Source organism: Phodopus roborovskii, unplaced genomic scaffold, assembly GCF_943737965.1.
Source record: "Phodopus roborovskii unplaced genomic scaffold, PHOROB, whole genome shotgun sequence".
Classification (NCBI taxonomy): Eukaryota; Metazoa; Chordata; class Mammalia; order Rodentia; family Cricetidae; genus Phodopus; species Phodopus roborovskii.
In genome coordinates, this window is record NW_026126558.1 from 14,605,957 (window position 1) to 14,626,134 (window position 20,178).

At 41.8% G+C, this 20,178-nt stretch overlaps 1 protein-coding gene across 1 annotated transcript in view; it reads right to left on the bottom strand.

Moving 5' to 3' along the window:
- Vat1l (vesicle amine transport 1 like) overlaps positions 1-20,178 on the bottom strand; it is a 163,914-nt gene that overhangs the window by 94,003 nt on the left and 49,733 nt on the right. The window lies entirely within an intron of this gene.

The following is a 20,178-nucleotide window of genomic DNA, read 5'->3' on the forward strand; positions in this document are numbered from 1 at the left end:
AATGTGGTTGGTAAACTGGAAGAACATGTGAGGTTGTCCTCAGGAATCACTACAAAGAACACATGTGCACATGCACCTCTATACATCTATGAGCAGGAACTTGCACACACAGCCCTTACACACAAAAAGACCCAAAAGAGAACCCAGATGATTTAACCCAATGGTTCAGTCAACAACTTGAGGAACTTCAGGGAAACAAAAACCCCCAAAGAAAGAGTTGACCACTCTTTCTTTGAAAGTGATAACATTCATGTGTTATCAAATTCATATCTATCACAGACATCCAGAGCTCAGGCTCTGACACTTCCATGATCAAGAGCTTGTCTAACTAATTTCCATCTAGTACTGGGGGAGGACTGCATTGTAGGAGTATCTCTTGACAGATTTGGTGTGTCCTCAGGAGTGAAGTGTGCTCTGTGGCTAGAATGAAGTGCTCGGTCAGCAAGCTGCAGCATGTTGCATGGAGCAAATATGCATGGCTGACTGACGGTGTCCCACAGGGAAGGGCTAAATGAAGTATTATACCAGATTGAAGACCTGGGACAAAATGTGATTCAGACTAGATGCTCAATTAATCTTAATCATCTCTCCCCCTTGGGGACTTATTATATCCAGGGCTAAAGATGCCCAGTCAAATAAAGAAAAGGTCAGCATGTGGTTTAAATGGTAAATGATAGAGGGGGGATTATAAATGCAGTTAAGAGGGGGGTGATTTGTATCTCCTCTACCAATATGGTCAGCATTTAAGACATTGAACAAAATTATGTATGTACATCCCAAAACTTTCCAGTAAAACCTAATTTTCTGGTAATTAAGATGCATTAAAAGAAACTGCCATCACTCCATTTACCATTTTAAGGAGGGAGAATTTCCTACCAGTCATTGGTCACAGTCATTTCTGCCTATCATCTTATTTTCATGCCTTCATGTTGGAGGGTAATTCAAGTTGGCAGGTCAATTTATGGAAATGTTATCTTATCACCAGTCCCAATTAAAGGCAAGATGGAGAGATTTACTGAATGTTAGAGCTAGAAGATCATGCTATGCCCCCTCCCCAAACAGTGTCTCATAGATAAGGTGAAGGACCACAGGAAGGTCCAGGCCTCTCAGTTTTCCAGAGGCATGGCTGGGATCCAAACCCAGGCTTCTTGACTCCAGTTCCATCCATTTTCTTTTATTCTACTTTGTCAATTTATTTTGACATTTTAAACTAAGCAATTTTAACTTGCTGCCTGAAATAGGCATGGCATGTTCACTGGGAGGTCAACATTTCAGAATATGGACTCTACACAGGGCATAGCTCTCTATGCTAAGTATACTTTTTGTATTTATTTAATGTTTTGTGCCAGATTTTATAGGACAAAGAGGGCTCTGTCTTCCAAATGAAAATTAATATCACCAGTCACTGCAGTGACTCCTTTAGATTCCCTGCCCTCCTGTCAGCCTCGGTTACATCTCTGATGTAATATGGCTTGAGCAGATCCTGGCAGTGATGGAAGAAGTTAGGATTAACTTTAACATCCCTGTAGCCCTTTCTTCCTTCTGTCTTCGGGCAAATGTGACATTTATTCATTCAATTATTTCCCAAACCCCCATTGTTTAGTTCAATGCTATTGACATTTGTCTCTATCTGGTGGATTCCTCCAAACACCATATCACATTCATCTGACCCAAAACACAACTCATGACCACCGTGAAAATGGATTTACATTTAAATCAGTCTGTGAGGGATGCCACAACAGTGACATGACACACTGGGTAACTTTTATGATAAGAACTGCTCCTAAAACTAGGTGTTCATTTCTCCTATAGGTTATGAGGGAGATTTTTGCTACAGGTCACTTCCCTTGACCTGCAGATGGCGACCCACTGGCTCTGTCTCTTCACATTGTTTTCTCTTTCTGACAGTTTCTTGTGTAGGAATTTCCCCCTCTTTTGAGGATGCACACTGTCTTGGATAAGGGACCGTTTGCAAGGATCTTTCACTGGTTTGGTTGCTACTTCTGTAAAAATCCCGCTTTAATTTGAATTTAAAGATCTGCCAAAGGTGTGTGCATTCAAAGCTTATTTCCCAGTCGGCAGCATAGTTGAGAGGTGGTAACACTTTGAGTGTGGAGCTTACTGAAAGTTTTCATGTCATTGTCAGTAGTGGTGGCCTTTCAAGGGGATGCAGAACTCTGAACTTTCCTCTCTCTCTTTTTCTTCATGGTTGATATTTTGTGAGTAGTTTTGTTCTACCACGTACTGCCACCATGGTGTTGTACCTTAACACAGACCTAAAGTGGCAGAATCATTAAAACATTAGGGGACTATGGCTGCACATGAAATCTTCTGTTGACTGAAATCAGCATACAAGATGATTCTAAATAATACCACGTAACATCAGTATTATATAAGGAATAATATATGCATGTAACATGTATGACACTATATAATTAGAATAACGTATAATTATATATTGTATTAAATATATTATACAGTTCGTATTATATACATAAACACATACACATACAATTAATACCCAATATAGAACATTTAGGAGCTGGAGAGATGGTTCAGCAGTTAAGAGTATATACTGAGTTCCTCTTCTTCCTTCCTTGGGCACCCTCATGCACATGCATAGGTAGAGAGACAGACAGACTTTAGATCAATCTTAGAAACTTAAAAAAGAACACTTAATTAGCAATAAATAACTAGGATTCTTTTAATAATATCTGTATAGTGTGTAAGTATGTTGTATAATATTATAGTATAATATAATATGTATTATGTAAGTAACAATGGTTAGAAAGCACAAATTCAACTGTTTATAGCCCTTTAGCATCCCATCAACTTACTGAGATGCTGAAAGACCCTATAAGACCTCACTGACTTTTTTAAGGTAAATACCATCTGTGCTCTATGTTTAAGCATTCTCCCTCACAGTTATAGGAAATCTGTTTTCTCTCACTCCCCAGGTAATGCAAAATCAGCAGCTCATTCATTCTTCCTTTCTCCAGCCAGTCAAGGAATTACAGGGACTCAATAAACATTTGTGGGAGATGGGATGACTTCTCAATAAAAAGGATTTTGCAGTCTACCTGCAGACACATGACATAAAATGAACAGCACAACCCATGCTCCTGGCAGTAGCAGTAAGTGGAGATATGCACATGCCTGTTTTAATTGACTCTCCTCCCCTCTTAGGGACACAACATCCTGCTTCAAGCACCTCTGCTCTTCTTATGGCTAATAATGCAAAAGTAATAGCAGCTGGGGTCCCTTTTGTTCCTCCAAGGCTTTGTTCAATTCTTATACTACTCTAAAGCAATTTTTGTTTCCCATTTAAGCCTCAAAATGGGCATTCAGAGATGGAATAGAATTGGCCCAAAGTTATGGGGCCTGTGAATGATAAAGCTGCATGTCCATACTCTACAGTCACCTATGATGCTGTTAATCTTTCCATTTGTCCAGCTGATCATGCAGGCTGCTTAAGCAGGACCTAACCTTTTAGCATTTCAATCTTTGGGCATCACAGTATGATGCTGTCATCTATAGTTGTGTTTGGCTGTATTCATAGTTATCCTCAGATTCATTCAGCCTGTGGGTCACCAATTAGACCTAGTTTAGAGTCTTGGAGATACTGTAGTCCTTGCTCTCAATCTCAAAGATTTTTACTGGTCTGGAGAGCTGGGTCTCAGGATAGAGACATGAATAGGTTTCTAGTCCATTATCACAAGGTTGCTGGAGCTTCCCACCATACCCCAAAACAGAAAGCAAGAAATCTGGGGACAGTCAAGGAGAAATGTTTCAGGTCCTCACACTTGAGTGACACAAATTAACACAAGGCAACCTCTTACTATAGAAAATCCAAGTTTGCTAAACAATGGTTAGAGGAGCTGTAGGATTAGTCTTTGGCTTGGTCCATACTGAGTACTGAATAAGCAACAACCTTTGGCTATAGTTTTGGAGATGGGAAGAAGTCCAGAGGAATTCTGGAAAGTCACTTAATGAGCATTGCTGACATGATCTTAACAGAATGTTGAGATTTGAGATCAGAATCAGAGACTCAAGGTTACAAGAAAAATAAGTAGGTGGCTCACAAGGGACTGTAAGTGCAGGTGTCATTCACCTCCCCAGTCTTGTTTCTCACTGTATACTAGAAGTCTGGCTTTGATCCTAGGAAAAAATACCCACTTCTTCCAAAGGGTCACCCTGTCTCTCACCACAGGACCTTTGGACATACAGTCACTATTTCTTAGAATCTTCTCCGTCATTTCTTCTGAATTGTTCCTCATCATCATTTATATCCCAGCCTCCCACTTCCTTAACTCATTCAATCCTGTAGATATATCTGTAATGCCTGCTTGTTGACTCTGCTGTGAGGTTCCAGAATTACAAAGTTAAATGAGTTACATGGCTCCTCTACCTTGGGTTTTGCATTTTAATGAGGGAAAGAGTCAGTATTAAAAGTCCAATGGCATATCTAGAAACCACTGGGCTAGACTACCAATTCCAAGTAGAGTTGTGATCTAAGACCCTATGGTGTCCTGTGCTTTTGTACATATGCAGAGAATAAGAGATGTGCATTAAGGAAGGGTGCACAGACATTGAAGGAGACTAGACAGAGAAAAAGGACCCCTACCATGTTATATGTTCTTAAACATGCCATGCGGTTGGGGGAAAGTTAATCTCTCTGTGCTAGTTTCACTGTTCCAAAAATGGGAATTTAGGAGGCTAGAGAGAAGACTCAGCAGTTAAGAGTGTTTGCTGTGTCATCATGAGGGCTGGAATTAGGATCTCAGCACCCATATAACAAACCAGGTGTTCAAGGCATTCCTATAATTCCAGCTCAATAAGGAGTGCAGGCAGGGGATTACTGATGGTTACTGATTTTTGTCTTATTCAAGAAAACAGTCACAGATTCAGTGAAAGATATTGCCTCAAAGGATTAAGTGGAGATTGATAGAGGATATCCACCAGATACTGTCTTCTTACCTCCACATCTGCACACATATGTGGGCATACATGAACACAATAATTAACCAATCAATTTTAAAATGGGTGATTTTTGAGGTTGTTCCTGTTTGAGATTTCTGCTCACACTAACTCTTTCTTTAACTGAACCCTAGGAAGACTATTTGAAGATGTTTCCTAAAGAGAATGAAAGTCAAACTAGACCTGATGGCACAGGCCATGCATCCCAGCCACTTGAGAGTAGAGACAAGGAGATTTCAAGTTCAAGACCCATCTGGGATACAGAGGGAGTTCAAGGCCAAGCATGCTGGCAGCCCTGGGTCCAATACCCAATACCATTTGAAAGCAAAGCAGAAAGAGAAGACAGGAAAGGAAGTTTCTATCAGTGTCATAACCACTTCTGAGTTCATCTCAAAAATAGAATTCTGTTTAGCTCTTTTAAAAGTTGTTTTTACTTTTAAACAGCTTATGGAAACCGCAGGCCATTAATGTGGGCAGAGAATGGAAAAGACTGAGCAGAAGGAGACTGTGAGTGCACTGAGAAAGTGCATGGAGGAAATGGAGAGGAAACATTTATTCCAAAGAATCATGGGCCAATGGTTTCCCCTTTCATCAATGCACAGAGGCACAGGCTTGCAAAGACCACTGTGTACTATATCACAAAGCCCAGGCCTCTGGACTCTCCCACTAGCCTTACTTTCCTTATACAGCAATATAAACTGTCACATTGGGCCTTCACAGTTGATGCTGTCTTTTGCCTGCTCAACAATTCAGTCCCTTCCATTCTTGGAAGAACATGATTTTCAAATCCCACCTTGGGAACTGCTCTCAAAGTAGCCAAGAATATTGTATGTGCTCACCCACTAGGCTCTAAAGATCAGTTGCTTTTTCTTTTCCTTTGTTGTGTTTGCTGCAAAGCTGTTGACCTAAACATGACAGCAATTATAATAGCTGGGTGCTGAGAATTTTAATGGCAAGAAGCTACCAGGGTACATGGTCAAGGTAGAAGAGAGGGGAAAGGGAAGAATATGGGACAATGCTTTTTTAACTGCCACTCCCTTCCATACTCCATTGCCATGCAATTGTTAGCTGGATGCACATGGTCTCATTGAGTGGTAGAGAATATAGAAGTTGGAAGACTAATTGGAGGGGATTGCGCTCCACTTCCACATTAGTTTGGGTGACTGTTGCTATGATAAAACATCATGACCAAGAGCAAGTTGGGGAGAAAAGCGTTTGGCTTATGCTTCCACATCTAAAGTATTACTGAAGGAAGTTAGGGCAGGAATCTAAATGCAGTGGAAACCTGGAGGCAGGAGCTGATGGAGAGGTCATGCAAGGGAGCTGCCTAATGCCTTGCTCCTTGTAGTGGCATCTGGCTTTGCCAGTGAATTAGAAGTGGCTTCAGGTGCAGACATGACCGGAAGGTGAAGTGGAAGTAGGGTGGGCTCTCGCACACGCTCTCTCTGATATCTCAGAACTAGTACCTGCTAGTCTCCTCTTACAGAGGCCTCTTGAAATGCAGGTTCCCAGGCTCCACACAGACCTTCAGTAGGAAAACTGGCCAGATGGGGCACCACAGTCTGAGTTTAACAAACATTTTTGAGGAGTCAGATGCAGCTCATGTTGAGAACTCTGGATGCAAATAATCTGAAGTAGGTAACATCTACTCCATGGGATAGAGGCAGGAAACCCACCCAGCAGATCTGAGTAGCAGGTTTCTATTCCCCACCCAAATAGAGCTTGGCTGTTTATGTATCCTTTTTTTTTTAAATGTATACTTTAAAGGTTCCTGGGGATTTCAATGTGCAGCAGCTTCACAATGGTCCCTGCCTCTAATGTGTTCAGTCATGACTGTGTCATGCTGTACTTCCTCTTTGCCTAACTGAGGTTGACATCACAGCCTGTGGCTCAGTGTGTGGGATCCTGTCACCAGGGACATGATGGATGTAGGTTTCTGTGAGTCAGACACAGAAAGAGGAAATAAGTCCTTAGCACCTAGAGCAGGGCCTGAAGCTCTCACCCTTGGAGGTGTATGGTCTCTGAGCTACCTGGGCTGTACACTGAGTTTCCTAAAGGCTTCAACTCACTGACCCATTGCTACTGTAACTGCCCTGAAGCTATTTTCTCTGAATTCAAATTCTCCCTCCTGAAAAGAGGCCTTGTAAGATTTAGGAAGTGGAATGAAGGAGTGGCTGGGTGAGTAAAAGTACCTGCCGCCATCTGGGCGGTGGTTTGTGGCACAAGCCTTTAATTTCAGCACTTGGGAGGCAGAGGCAGGTGGATCCCTGTGAGTTCCAAGGCCAGCCTGGTCTACAAAGCTACACATAGACACCCTGTCTCGAAAACCAAACCAAACCAAACCAACCAACCAAACAAACAAACAAATAGTACCTGCCACCAAGCCTGAAGCCCTGATTTCCATCTCCAGAACTCACCTAGTAGGAGAAAAATGACTCCTGTGGTTATGTTCTGGCCTCCACAGCTGCACCATGGCATGTGTGTACACACATACACAGTAAGTAAATATATTATTTTAAAAAGAGTGCATTTAAAAATAAAACCCAGGAAGTAAACAAACCTCAAAGGTCTCAAGAATTTCCTGAAACTTACAAGATTTGCTCCAAAGTTGTATCATCCCTAAGAATTGTTCAGGAGTGAAGACTGTGCCAGCCCAGCTGCCTCAAAGTCATGTAGGGATCTCTAGGAATACAGCTTCCATGATTTGCCCTCTGTAACTTGATGGGCTTTCCAGGGGTGCAATTAGTTGCCTATGCATCATCTATATTCCTCACACACATTCCTGTGAAAAGAACCCAGTGAACTCCTTGGATCACAAAGCTGAATTTGGCTAGAATGGTTTCTTTGGTCCATTTTGGTGCTCCATCTGGGGTGAGCAGGCATTTGCATGCACTTTCCAAGAAAAAGCCACACTAAAGTGAGTATACTTTTCCCTTTAGCCAGACTGCTTTGAGCTTATTGCTGGGGCACTAGATTGGGGGTAAAGTGGTAAGCCTCACAGCCTGCTGTGTGTATAGGCTTCCACTTGCTCTCTAAATGCCCATTCTCTTGATCCTTAGCAAGAATCCCACCGTGTGGGTACTAGTTCATCCTCACGGAGAGGAAAGAACTGAAGCACAGAGAAGAAGGGGAAGCACCTCAAATTTCAGAGCCACAGCTAGAGGCAAGATCTGAACCATCTTTGTCATCTTTGTGTGCCCAGGATTCTTCAGTCTGATTCCTGCTCTTGGGTGTATAGGTTATGGGGGAGGGGCGGATTTGGCATCATCTCATGCCACCCTTCTGCTGTTAGTCACACCCTTAAGGCAGTCCTCCCAGGACTGGAATGGGGTTCAGAAGGCCTAAGAAGTGCACCTGGGAGTGATGGGATTTAAACTGAGCCCCTCTAGTGCCAAGAGCAAACCCGTGGTATTCTGTTATTGACATGAAAAGGAGACAGTGCAGAGGTGGCCTGGAAAGGCAAAGTCCTCCCACTATTGGGATAGAAAAGAGGACCAGGGGAAGAGATAAGAGAGGTAAAAGGGAGTAACCTATGATCAAAGCACCTTATATACCTGTGTGGAGATATCAACACAAAATCCATTGATTTGTACAATGAATATGTACTCATAATTATAGTGGGGCCATGCACGACTGAGTCGGTAGAACACTTTCCTAGCATGCATAAGTCCTGAGTGTAATCCCTAGCGCATTGTGGCAAAGGCTTTTAATTCCATCACAAAAGAAGAGGCAGGAGAATTGGAAGTTCAAGACAATTCTCTGCTGGCTAGCTTGCATAAATCCTGAGTGTAATCCCTAGCGCATTGTGGCATAGGCTTTTAATTCCATCACAAAAGAAGAGGCAGGAGAATTGGAAGTTCAAGACAATTCTCTGCTGGCTAGCTTGCATGCGTTTACAGGCCACCCTGGTCTACATAGCAAATCCCAGACTAGCCAGGGCTACGTGGTGAGACCCTTTCTCAAAAAGAAAACATGTTACGATGAATTTTGAAAAAGATGGAAAGATGAGGGGACCATAAACCCCAAGTCCTAGCTGGGCAGCTATTGACAGTTGGTAGTGTCATGGGGAGAGAGAGACAATTTTTTTCTTTTCTTTTTCTTTCTTTCTTCCTTCTTTTCTTTCTTTCTTTCTTTTTTTAGGTGTGGTACCTGGTAGGTTGACCACACTCTAGCAGAAGGCCCCATACAGAGAGTTGGGGGCGGATTAGGGGGTGAATATGATCAAAGTATGTAATTCTCAGAGTTGATGAAAATAATGTAATTTTTTGAAACTATGAAGCTTCCGGCTCCAATTTCTGGGTCTTTCCTGGACTCTCACTGCCTGGTTGAATTTAGGCACGTGGAGCCTACTTGAGCCTCAGAGCCCTGCTGTTTAAATCTAACGGCTGACCCACAGGATTAAATGTGATTTGAAAGAGGTGACTTTTATGTTATGATTTACACAGCGTCAGGCCAGAGCAGGTGCCTCACAAGTGTTGACATTAGTCACTTTCTAGTACCCCAGACCAAATTTCTGACAAAGCAGCTTGAAGAAAGGTAGATGCATTTGACGTCTTTCTTTCAGAGACTACAGCCCCACATGGCTGGGGAGGCATGCCAGTTGGAGCAGCCTTGTCTGTAGGGGCAGGGGCATGCAGCAGCAGGTTTCATATGATGCTGGACAAGGACACAGAGGAATGGCACTGAAAGTATGAGCAGGATCTAACAGTAACAAGCCTGTCCCCGGCAACTGACCTCCACCAGCTATGTGCTCAGTCCCAAATATTTAACAATCTCCCCACTAGCTGGAAACCAAGGGGCATAAGCTGTGGGGCGCTTTTCACATTCAAACCACAGTTGTTGGCTTTTGCCTTTGTCCCCATTGCCTTCCCAAACCACTTCTTCTGGGTTGCCTTCCCAGAGTCCCCTGGGAGAGTTAGCATCTTCTACACTGTCTGCACACTCCCTCAGCCCCACCTAATGCCCCTCATGGTATCGAGTCTTCTTTCTCTTCTATTCATCCCTCTTCAGTGGTCTCTCTTCTACCTTTTACTTTTTGCTGTTTTTTTTTTTTTTTTTTTTTTTTGAGACAAGATCTCACACTGTAGCCCAGGGTGACTGGAACTCAAAGCAATCCTCCTGCCTCAGCCTCCTGAATGCTGAGGTTATATGTATGAGTCATGTACACACCACCAAGCCTCAGTGTTATCATCTGTACATTTGAGAAAGTGCTCACTGCCCCAGAGGTGAGAAAGATGCTCATTGCAGCAGAAGAGTTTGCACATGGGACACACCCAGAGCTCAGTGAATTCTGCTTTTCATTCTTATCCAAAGCATGATTCCATTCTTTGTATTGATCTTGAGTCTAGCCATTCCAAGTTAAAGGGCTTTTTCTAAGGCACTCTGGAACCCACAATTGTCTATTGCAGGGCAATTAGTTGGATTGGAAGGGTTCCATTTATAAGCATGGTCACTCTGAAATAGTATCCTACTACAATTTTATGTGAATTGAAAAGATAACCCTGTACCCACAGAGGTGTGAGCTGTGGCTATTTGCTTGCCTGCCAGAAGTAGGTGCTTTGTGCAGTGTATAGCCTGCCCAACTGCATACAATAGCTCTATTAACCCATCCTTATAGGCATGATACCAAGACTTGTGTTTTGGTCAGAAATGCTCTCCAGGTAGTAGTGGTTATGCATAGCCACAGAAGACCCATAGCTCACAGACTGCCTCTTTGCCTCAAGTTGAACTCTAGTAAACATGTAGCTAGAATCTTGGCCAGGGAACAGTCAGCCCACCAGATGGCAAAGTTCCTTTACAGGATGCTAAATCACAGAGAGTCAGACCCCATCCAGGCTGGCTGCCTCCCAATTGGTGCACCTGGACAGATTTCTGGGATGGCTGTATTTGCATAGTGGGGATGCCAGGTTCCTCTTTCCAGCCAATTGACAATTTGTACCCAGTTTGGAGCTGTAGTTTTTATAAATGCATCTCTTTCAATCTAAGCCAAATTGAATTACAGTCTGGCAAGGTGACCAAGTATAGCATAGTTTATTCTTGAAACAGGAAAGTAGAAAATGCTATTGTTAATTTTCCTTAATTAATAGCTATAAATTAGAAGTGTCCTTGTAAATTTGGCCACACTCTCATTCTGATATTGAGTGAAGAGAAAGCTTACATGGTGGCCAGGAGGGAGGAGCCTTGGTAATACTTGGATCTTTGAATCTACTGCACATTCCTTGAGGGACATGACCTGGATACTCTGAACAGATGGCTGTATACATGCAGTTGGGGTAACTGGCTGTAACCCACCAGGCAACCATGCAAACGAACCAGACACAGAGCTATAGAACCTTGTGAAGAAACACAAGCTTGCCTCTCTTACTTTAGGCTGCAGTCTAAACAGCCTCTCCTCCCTAAACACAGGGATCTTTGAACCTACTTGCAATGTTGCCTGGCAGAGATCAGACACTCTTCCTTGGTTTTACACTCAGCAACCGGCTCTCTGCCTCACTTTAAATGCCTGTGCTTGCAGAAGGCATCTCATTCACCAGAGTGGTTGACTCCAGCTGGAGCCCAGTGCAGGTTTCAACACTTTGTGATGTGATGTAGTATTTCATCGGAAAGCTCCCGCCCTGGCTGTGAACTTCTCCAACTCAGACTATTGTTCTGTTCATGCCAGCTCCCACAGATCAGTCATGGGGACTCTTCACTGTGACTTCAAATCCTAAGGCTGAGGTTCTGAATGGAGTAGGTCAGGACCTGTCACTGCTGGAGGTAACATCTGAGGCTCCAGATCAGACTGGGTCACCCGTTAGTCCTGGAGGGAACTGAGGTGCCTTGGATCAGTCTCCCGATAAGGCTTCCCACTGAGGCGCTCAGACCTAGCCACTTCATCTTTCTACGCCTTCATCTTCAGGCTGGCTCTCTTTGCAGGCCAGCAAGTATACCCAAAGCTCTTTATCATGCTGTTTCATTTTAAGTAGAAACTTTCAGTGTTAACCGGAATTCTTTGTGGATACATCACGAGCAGAATTATTTCATTCTTAGTGCTGTTTACATCTCCCTTACTTAGGCAATGGCACCCTGTTTTTGTTTTGAAGTAACCTCTTTATCCACAGCAGTGGTTCTCAACCTTCATAATGCTGAGACCCTTTAATACAGTTCCTCATGTTGTGGTGACCCCTAACCATAAAATTATTTTGTTGTAACTGTAATTTTGCTACTGTTTGAATTGTAATGTAGATATCTGTGTTTTTTGATGGTCTTAAATGATCCCTATGAAAGGGTTGTTTGACACCCACCCCAAAAGGATCACAACCTCCAAGTTGAGAACCACTGATCTATGGTGCTAAAACATAAAAGCTATTCAGATAAATGAATGACTATCAATGATGGTCTTTCACTTTTTTCCTTTTTTGCCACCTCTGTAAAGCAATGCTGTTCCTTTCTCTGTCTCCTCAGTGCCCCACAAATTTTATGTGTAATGATTTATTCAATGAATATTTATGTGCCTTACACAAGCCAGTAGGTCATTTACTGGGAATCTACTTTCTGCTGTAGGATTTGCTGGACCCTGGCACCACTAAATAGCTTGTTCTGTGGACAATACACCTCCAGAAATACTCCATTTCATTTACTATCCTGTGTGGCAAATCACATAAACAGCCAGAGCACATGTGTGTGGCCATGGTGCCCTCCTCAAAGTAGCTGTAGGTAGGGAGGAGATAGTACTCCTCAAGGCTCAACACACTGCCTGGCACCAGTCAATACTGACATGAAAGACTTCATCTCCTATCCTATTTTTTAAAGGAGATTGCGAGTCAGTTACTTGGGGTTGTTTCATACACTGGCATTCAAGAAGGGAGAACATGAAGCATGGAGATCACAGACTGGAAGATGGGAAATTCAAAATGCTTTTGGGTCACCCAGTCCAACCTACTGCCTATTGAGGAAGAGCTTCCTCCTCAGCATCCTCCTCTAAAGGTTTTAGGATAAAAACAAATCAGGTGAGATGGGAAACTAATGACCTCCCACATTAGCCCATTCTTTTTTCAGCTAACTGTACTGTCTCAGAAGTCTTATTTGTGGTATTCTATAGACAGCCTTATTGTGCTGCTAAGAAGCATGTCACACAAAGCCATAGGCTTTTTTGTGCTGTACCGTCACTGTAACTGCTATGTTTCCAACATCAATCCAGTATCTTGAGGCTTCTGTTTCTGGGTCAGAGCCTGTTGATCCCCTTCACATTTCCATTGACTCATGTCCAGTAAACAGTAAACTGGAATGTGACAAATATCCTAAGCAAAGCCCAGTGGAGCATTTTTGTGTGTGTTCATAGATACCTTATTTGAGTAATAGAATTTGTGATACATGGATGGATCATAAAAGTCAGATTAACACTAAACATGTAGAAGGAAGAGTGTCATTTGCATAGCATGATTTCATGTCTCTATAAAGACACTAAAATTGTGTGACTGTTTCCTGGGTGGTGTCACCAATATTTGAAATGCATACTGGCATAGAGGTGCATGAGAGACATAATCCAAAAGACAGATCTTCTTCAGGCAACCAACAGCTTTCACGAGTTTCCCTTTTATTTGCAGCATAAACTATCACATGAAACTTTGCATTTTCAAACCAAATCATGTCTACTCTCTAATGGACAGACAGAACAATGTACCCAGTTGTATAAAGTCAAATGGGTATATGGCTTCAGGGGCTGGGTGTGTAGTTCAGTGGTTGAGGACTTGCCCAGCAGGTGTAAGGCCCAGGGTTTGCTTCCTAGAACCTCCAACAAAATCATAGATTTAGAAGTTCATTACTGATACAGCATGGAGGCAACACAATACAATATCCATGTATTGTAAGCACCAAGATACCTAAGGAGAGGTTTATCATTGGCCCCCTCTCTCATTGCTTTGGACTCCAAATATCAATATCCATAGGTTATAATCAACAAAATAACTAGATGCAAACTATTATAGTCTCTGTTTCTGCTATGACATTCATTCTTAAAAAGCAACTGGCATAACAGAAAGCCATGACTGCCCAGAGCAGGAGAAGCTCCAAGCATAACAGTAATTTCTCCTGCTATGTGTAAACACTGGAGAATAAAAGGCACCATAGTGCCATGGTGAGAGTTTACACTGGGGTTCACTGAGCTCTTTATAGAAAGCAACACACATTTGTGGCCATTGTAAAGAACTACATTCTAAAACTCCAAAAGGCTATAAAACCATCAACTACAATGCCGTTTGTCAGAGATAAGCACTCTGCCCCTTTGGCTTGTTTCATTCTTGTTTTCTGATGATGTGTTTGCTTACCCACAGAATTGGAACTGTGATGAATGCCACTATGCATCTCAGTGTATTTGTTTTATTTCTAAGCTCATAATGTGTTTTGGTGGATCATAAAAAATGTTAATACCATCATTTTTGAATAGTTGTAGTATAATTCCATTATATGGCTAAACTATAATTTTTTGAATAAATCCATGTCTTACCAGGAATTATAATGTGCACTATTTTGAACCGTACTTCACTAAGTATCTTTGTAATGAGATCTCTGTTACCTATAGAACGTAGGTTTAATCTATGACATACAATTTGTGACCAGTATATTACTTGACAGACTGTAAGTGCCTAATGTTTGAGTAGAACATTAGTTGTCTGTGGGTTTTTTCTTTGTGTGTGTGTGTTATATGTATGCCCATGAGTCCATGTGTTTGGAGGCCTGAGGTTGATGTTGTTTGGAATCAGCCTCACTTGCTCTTTCCACCATATTCATTGAGGCAGTGTCTCTCAGTCAAACTCAGATCTTACTGATAAAGGTGGTTTTGTTAGCCAACTTGCCCGGGGGAACTATTGTCTTTACTTCCAAGGTTGAAATTAGAGATGGGCTGAGATGCCAACCCAACATTTCACATATGTCCTGGGTATCTGAATTCTAGCCTTCATGCTTGCAGGGCAAGAATATAACTACTGAGCCTTCTTTCCAACCTCTTGACTCTAGTTTTCTTAGGAGAGATTGCCCATTGTTCAAGTTAGGTCCTATATTTCATTTAACTTTAGGTAATTAATACATTTTTTTCTGTAGTGTTTCAGATAGATCCAGGGCCTTGTGTGTCCTTGGCAAACTCACCAAGCTATATCCCCAATTCTATGTCTTCGATTTTTATTCAGTAGCCTGACCAGCAGGAAACTGAATTCAAATGATTCAATAAAGTTCTATGGAGAAGATTTGTGGCATTAAAACAAAAATCCCAATCTCTTTAGTCTACGGAGGGATAAAGTAGAGCCCACTAGGGGGTGTTTTTGCTTTGAAGAATGTATTTTGGTAGTGAGAAATCAAATACGGTCACTGGTTTAATGGTTTACAAGCTGTTTTAAATAATGAAACTGTCTACATATGGCTTGTGTAACACATTCATTTGTTAATTCCACATACTTAATGTATCTGCTGTCATGTAATTAAAATGCTCATTATCATCACACAGATGCTGTCCAATTAGAACAGGTGAAGCTTATCAGTTTAATGTGATCTAACCCTTGCCATGCATTCCCTCCTTTACATACACAGTGCTACTTGTTGGAAGTACAGTGATGTCTAAAACAATCCATGTAGCCCAGGAAGAGGGATGGGAATTTGTGCAATACTCTTGACTAGCATACAGAGGCAACCAATGCATAGCTGTTGGTGGATGGATGGGTTGGTAGATAAATGTGTGGATTATCTGGGTGGGTGATGAATGACTGGATGGGTAGATGGATGGATCGATAAGTGAGTGAATAAATGGATATATGAATGGATATGTAGATTAGTGGAGGGATAGGTAGGTAGATGAATAGGTGGATTGATGGGTGAAAAGATGGGTAATCAGATGGAATCTGGTGAGGGTAATGTTAGAAAGGCAATGCACAGTGTGCAAAGGAAAGACAAGCATATCAGGCTTCTAAGAGGCGGTAACATTTAAATGAGAAATAGAATTTTCAAGGTGGAAGGTCAAGTATGGTAGTATGTGCTAACACTTGCAAGGCAAAAGGATGTACTAGAACAGGGCAAGGACATGTTTTGTCTCAAAAACAAAATAAATAGAATTTTTAAAATGAAAAGAAATGTCCATTGTATATCAGGATTGAGGTAAGACAGAAAAGTCTATATAGCTAGAAGGTTCCCAGCCAGAAAGGCAGTGCTAACGATGAAATGTTGATAGAGAGCATTTTCAGGGAGAAATAATTGATTTGACCTTGACTGATCACTAAAGATGAGTCCAAGAGATGGGGTTCCCCTCCAAATGCACTTTAAGTTAAAAATTATAGGTGCATATAATTATTTCAAATTAATCCTAGAAGTAAGAAGTGAGTTGGGGAAGATGGGAAAGTCTAGAAAATGGCTTTCTCCAGTGAACAACACAACTCCATCCCAGTGGGGACCCTTTGAGAGATCATATAGAACATAAAGCAAGGCTCATGGTTCTCCCATTAAGTGGTCTGATTTTTAGGAACTGATACCCCAGTTCCCATATGGCATCTGCTGAGGGGTGGTCCTGGGCACACTAACTCCAGAGCCCTTCCAACCTGCCCTGAGCATACACTACATTGCACAGGAATAATCAGCTTTGGGACAGTAAGCTGTAGGATTTGCTGTTAGAAGATGGGACTGCCTGTGATGACCTCAGGATGGAAATAATGGTATGTCTGCTACTAGGCTCAATGATAACAACTATATCTCTGAAAGGAAACTGCATCTCTAGAGGCAGAGTAATCCTGGTCCAATGACTTCACACCACAAGCAATGCCTATGTTAGTGTTTGCTGTGTCCTAAAGCTGGTAAGCTGCTTTCCCCGGCTTTCACATACTGTCACTGCTTCAATGTCACCCCTCAGTATGGACACAGATGTTTTGTGATATGACTATGAAATGACTCCCAAATGTCCATTATCTTTGGTACTCAACTGGTAGCACTATTGTGAGTGGTTTTGGAAACTTTTGGAGGTAGAGTCTTGTTGAAAGGTTATTGGTAGATGTGTCCTTGGTGGTAAATTATCCCTAGCTACTTCTTGCCCTGTTCTGTTTCCTGCTCTGCTTTGATTTGAACACCTGTTTCTTATTATGTATTCCTGCTGCCATGATTCTCTATGTAAGCACATGGAGTCAACCAACTGTTCATAGAACTCTCCAGAACCATGAACCAATCTGAAAGGGTTCCTTAGAAGATATTGCCAGTAGTTGTATTTCTCTGAAGTGTTTGAAGTAGAACAGAGGACCCTGTTCATGCTAAGCAAGCTCTCTACTGCTGAACTACATGCCCAGTGCTGTGTCTTATAATGTTATATGGCAGCTCAATTATAAGAAATTGAGTTAAACAGCTCAATAATGTTCTGAAGAGATCTTTGTGTGCATGCGTGCATGTGTGTGTGTACATACATGTTTGTGTATATACACATATACTTATGACTCATAATATTATATTAATGTTTTATACACGCACACACACACACACACACACACACACAGCTACATGCCAATCCCTGAAGATAGTGCTTGATTTCTCTTCCAGATATTTAGCATGCTGCCTAGCACATAGTAAATAGTAAAGTTCTACTGGGGAAGTCCACTCTGCTCATGAACTTTATATCAGAGGAAGACAGAGGCAGTCTTTTCCTTTCATTGTCCTTCTTCCATCCAGCAGGTCCAGGCCATGGTCTAACAGTGAGGGAAGAACCCTGAGTAACACAGAAGAAGGTTCATCTGGACATCATATTTGACCATCTGGACAGCCTGTGCCTTTCTCTCACAGTGGGATAGACTGTGGAGAACAGGGCTCCCTCAGTCACTGCTCTTGAGGCTTAAAATACTTGCCTTCCTTAATGCATTCCTGACTGGACCTGTTCCGAATCACCTCAAATCCAGGCTTACTGCCTGGAAAGTTTAGAACTTTCTATGGAAAAACTCATAGACCCCTGGGAAATAAAGATTACCAGGTAAAATTTTTATTTGCTCAATTTGATCAATCTAGTAATAGATAAATTGGCCATCTGTTGGGGCTCTGGAGAAGAGGAAAATACTGCACCTACCCCTCCAAACAGGGGTGGCTTGGTGTATGCCTTCCACCTTGTATAGACCAATGCACTTCACTCCTGCACTCCCACTCTCTGAATGACTTCTCAGAGGCTAACACAATCCAGTGTACTATCAGAAAAGATAGCACATAGCAAGTTCTCCTCCATACTCCAAAACTAGGTAAGTGGTCAGAGGACATGAACAGATGGCTAAACCTGGACCTTCTGTCTCCTTCCTTCTTTTCTGGCCTATCTTTCTGGTTTGAAATACTGGCTTTAAAGAAGACCCACCCACATGTGGATTTTATCTCCATCATTGCTATTTGCTATCTATGACACATTTTGCCACATATGCATCTCTGTACATGTGGCTTCACATTAGCCACTCTCAAGTATTCTAAAATTTCAAAACATGCCAATGATCATAGTCTATATACTCCTCCTGAAGTTGTTGTGAACTTAAGTAAAATAAGAAAATCCCACGGCAGCATACTTGTATAAAATTGAGCCAAGAAAATGCATTAAATATATATTATACATGCCAATTTACCTAGGCTGTGAAATGTTCCCCATAGACCCATGTGTACAAACACTTACTCCTTAGCTCATAATGCTGTTTTGGGAGGTTGTAGAAAATTTAGCAAGTAGATCTTAGTGGGAGAAACTGCCACCAAGGGAAGGAGTACTTGTGTCTTACATCTTTGTTCAGTGAGATACAACCAAGCTGCCTCATGCTTCTACACTGTGAAGATACTTGTGATATGTCTTCTCCATGATGACAGACTCTGCCCTTAAACCACGAGACAAAATAAGCCTTTTCTTCCTTAAGCTGATTACTGTCATATATTTGATGACATCAGTAAGAAAAGTAACAAATCCACCCGGTAAAACCTGAAAAAGTGCTATTTGATACTATTTTGACATTCATTTACCCATCAATTTAGCATCAAAGATTTTCCAATAAAACTTAATTGGTGGAGCTGGAACCTACACTATAGGGGATGGGGGTTCAGGACCCCCATGATGGGTCACCAGATATTTTCCATTTGTCAGCACCTGCCTTTCAGCCTTGGTCATATTCAATATTTCCAGCTCTCTCAAAAGATTGTGTGGTCCTGGGCTTCAGTGCCTTGCTGGTTACTTGAAAACTTCTACTTACCCATAAGAATGACTGACACATTATCCCTTCCTACTCCAAGCAATTAACCATTTTCCTCTGAGTACTTATGTTGGCTCTATCCCTGCAGCCCCCACCCTCTGTCCACCTGTTTACTTGTTTATTGGTGTCCTCCACAGACCCATCTCAATTCAGGGTCTGTATCTACCCTCCTTTGTCTCTTCAAGGCCTTGTATCAAACATGTTCCATGGAAAGCATCCATGTGTGTAAATGCATTTCAGTGGACTCAGGTTCATTCAGCCTCAGACAGTATTTTATGTGATCCTAGGAAAACAGAAACTAGTTGAATTTTGAAAGACATAGGTAGTTTCCTTTGCTGGGTCCAAGCTTGGGTGCCACTATGTATTTTAAATAAAGTGAAATTTAGACTTGTCCTTGCATGAGGAAGGGCTCCCTTTTCATAATTGTATTTTAAACCCTGGCTGAACTCAGCTTGGTCGTCCTCAAAGGATCATCTCCAAGGCTCTCCCAATTAAGCAAGAAGCCCTGCCTTTCTCTTCTGGTCTAAACATCTACCCCAACTCCCAGGAGTGGGGTATCTAAAGGGAAGGGTGACTACATGATGGAATACAGTAGTGCACCATTATGTCTCACTCACATATATATTCATCATCTTAGAACCTGTGTTCATATTTGCCTGGAAGAATAAAGTACTAGAGACCAATCACAGTTATAAAATCACACCATTTAGTAATGAATGTATTTACTCATTTGGTAACACGAGAGAGTGGTTAGAGCTCTCTACTTAGCAGATGAAGGCTGAATTTCTGGCTCTACTCTTTGCTGATTTATAGCTTTTCTTTGTTCTCTAAATATAAGCTTACTCATTTGTAAAATGAGAAAAACCAGGTAATACATATTAAGTAGGCAGCGAAGGGTCTGGCACACAACATTTTCTTAGCAATTTTTGACTGTAGTATTGAAAGTAGTCTTATTAGACTTTCCAGCATGGATTTAAAGAGGCATATATTATATATGCAT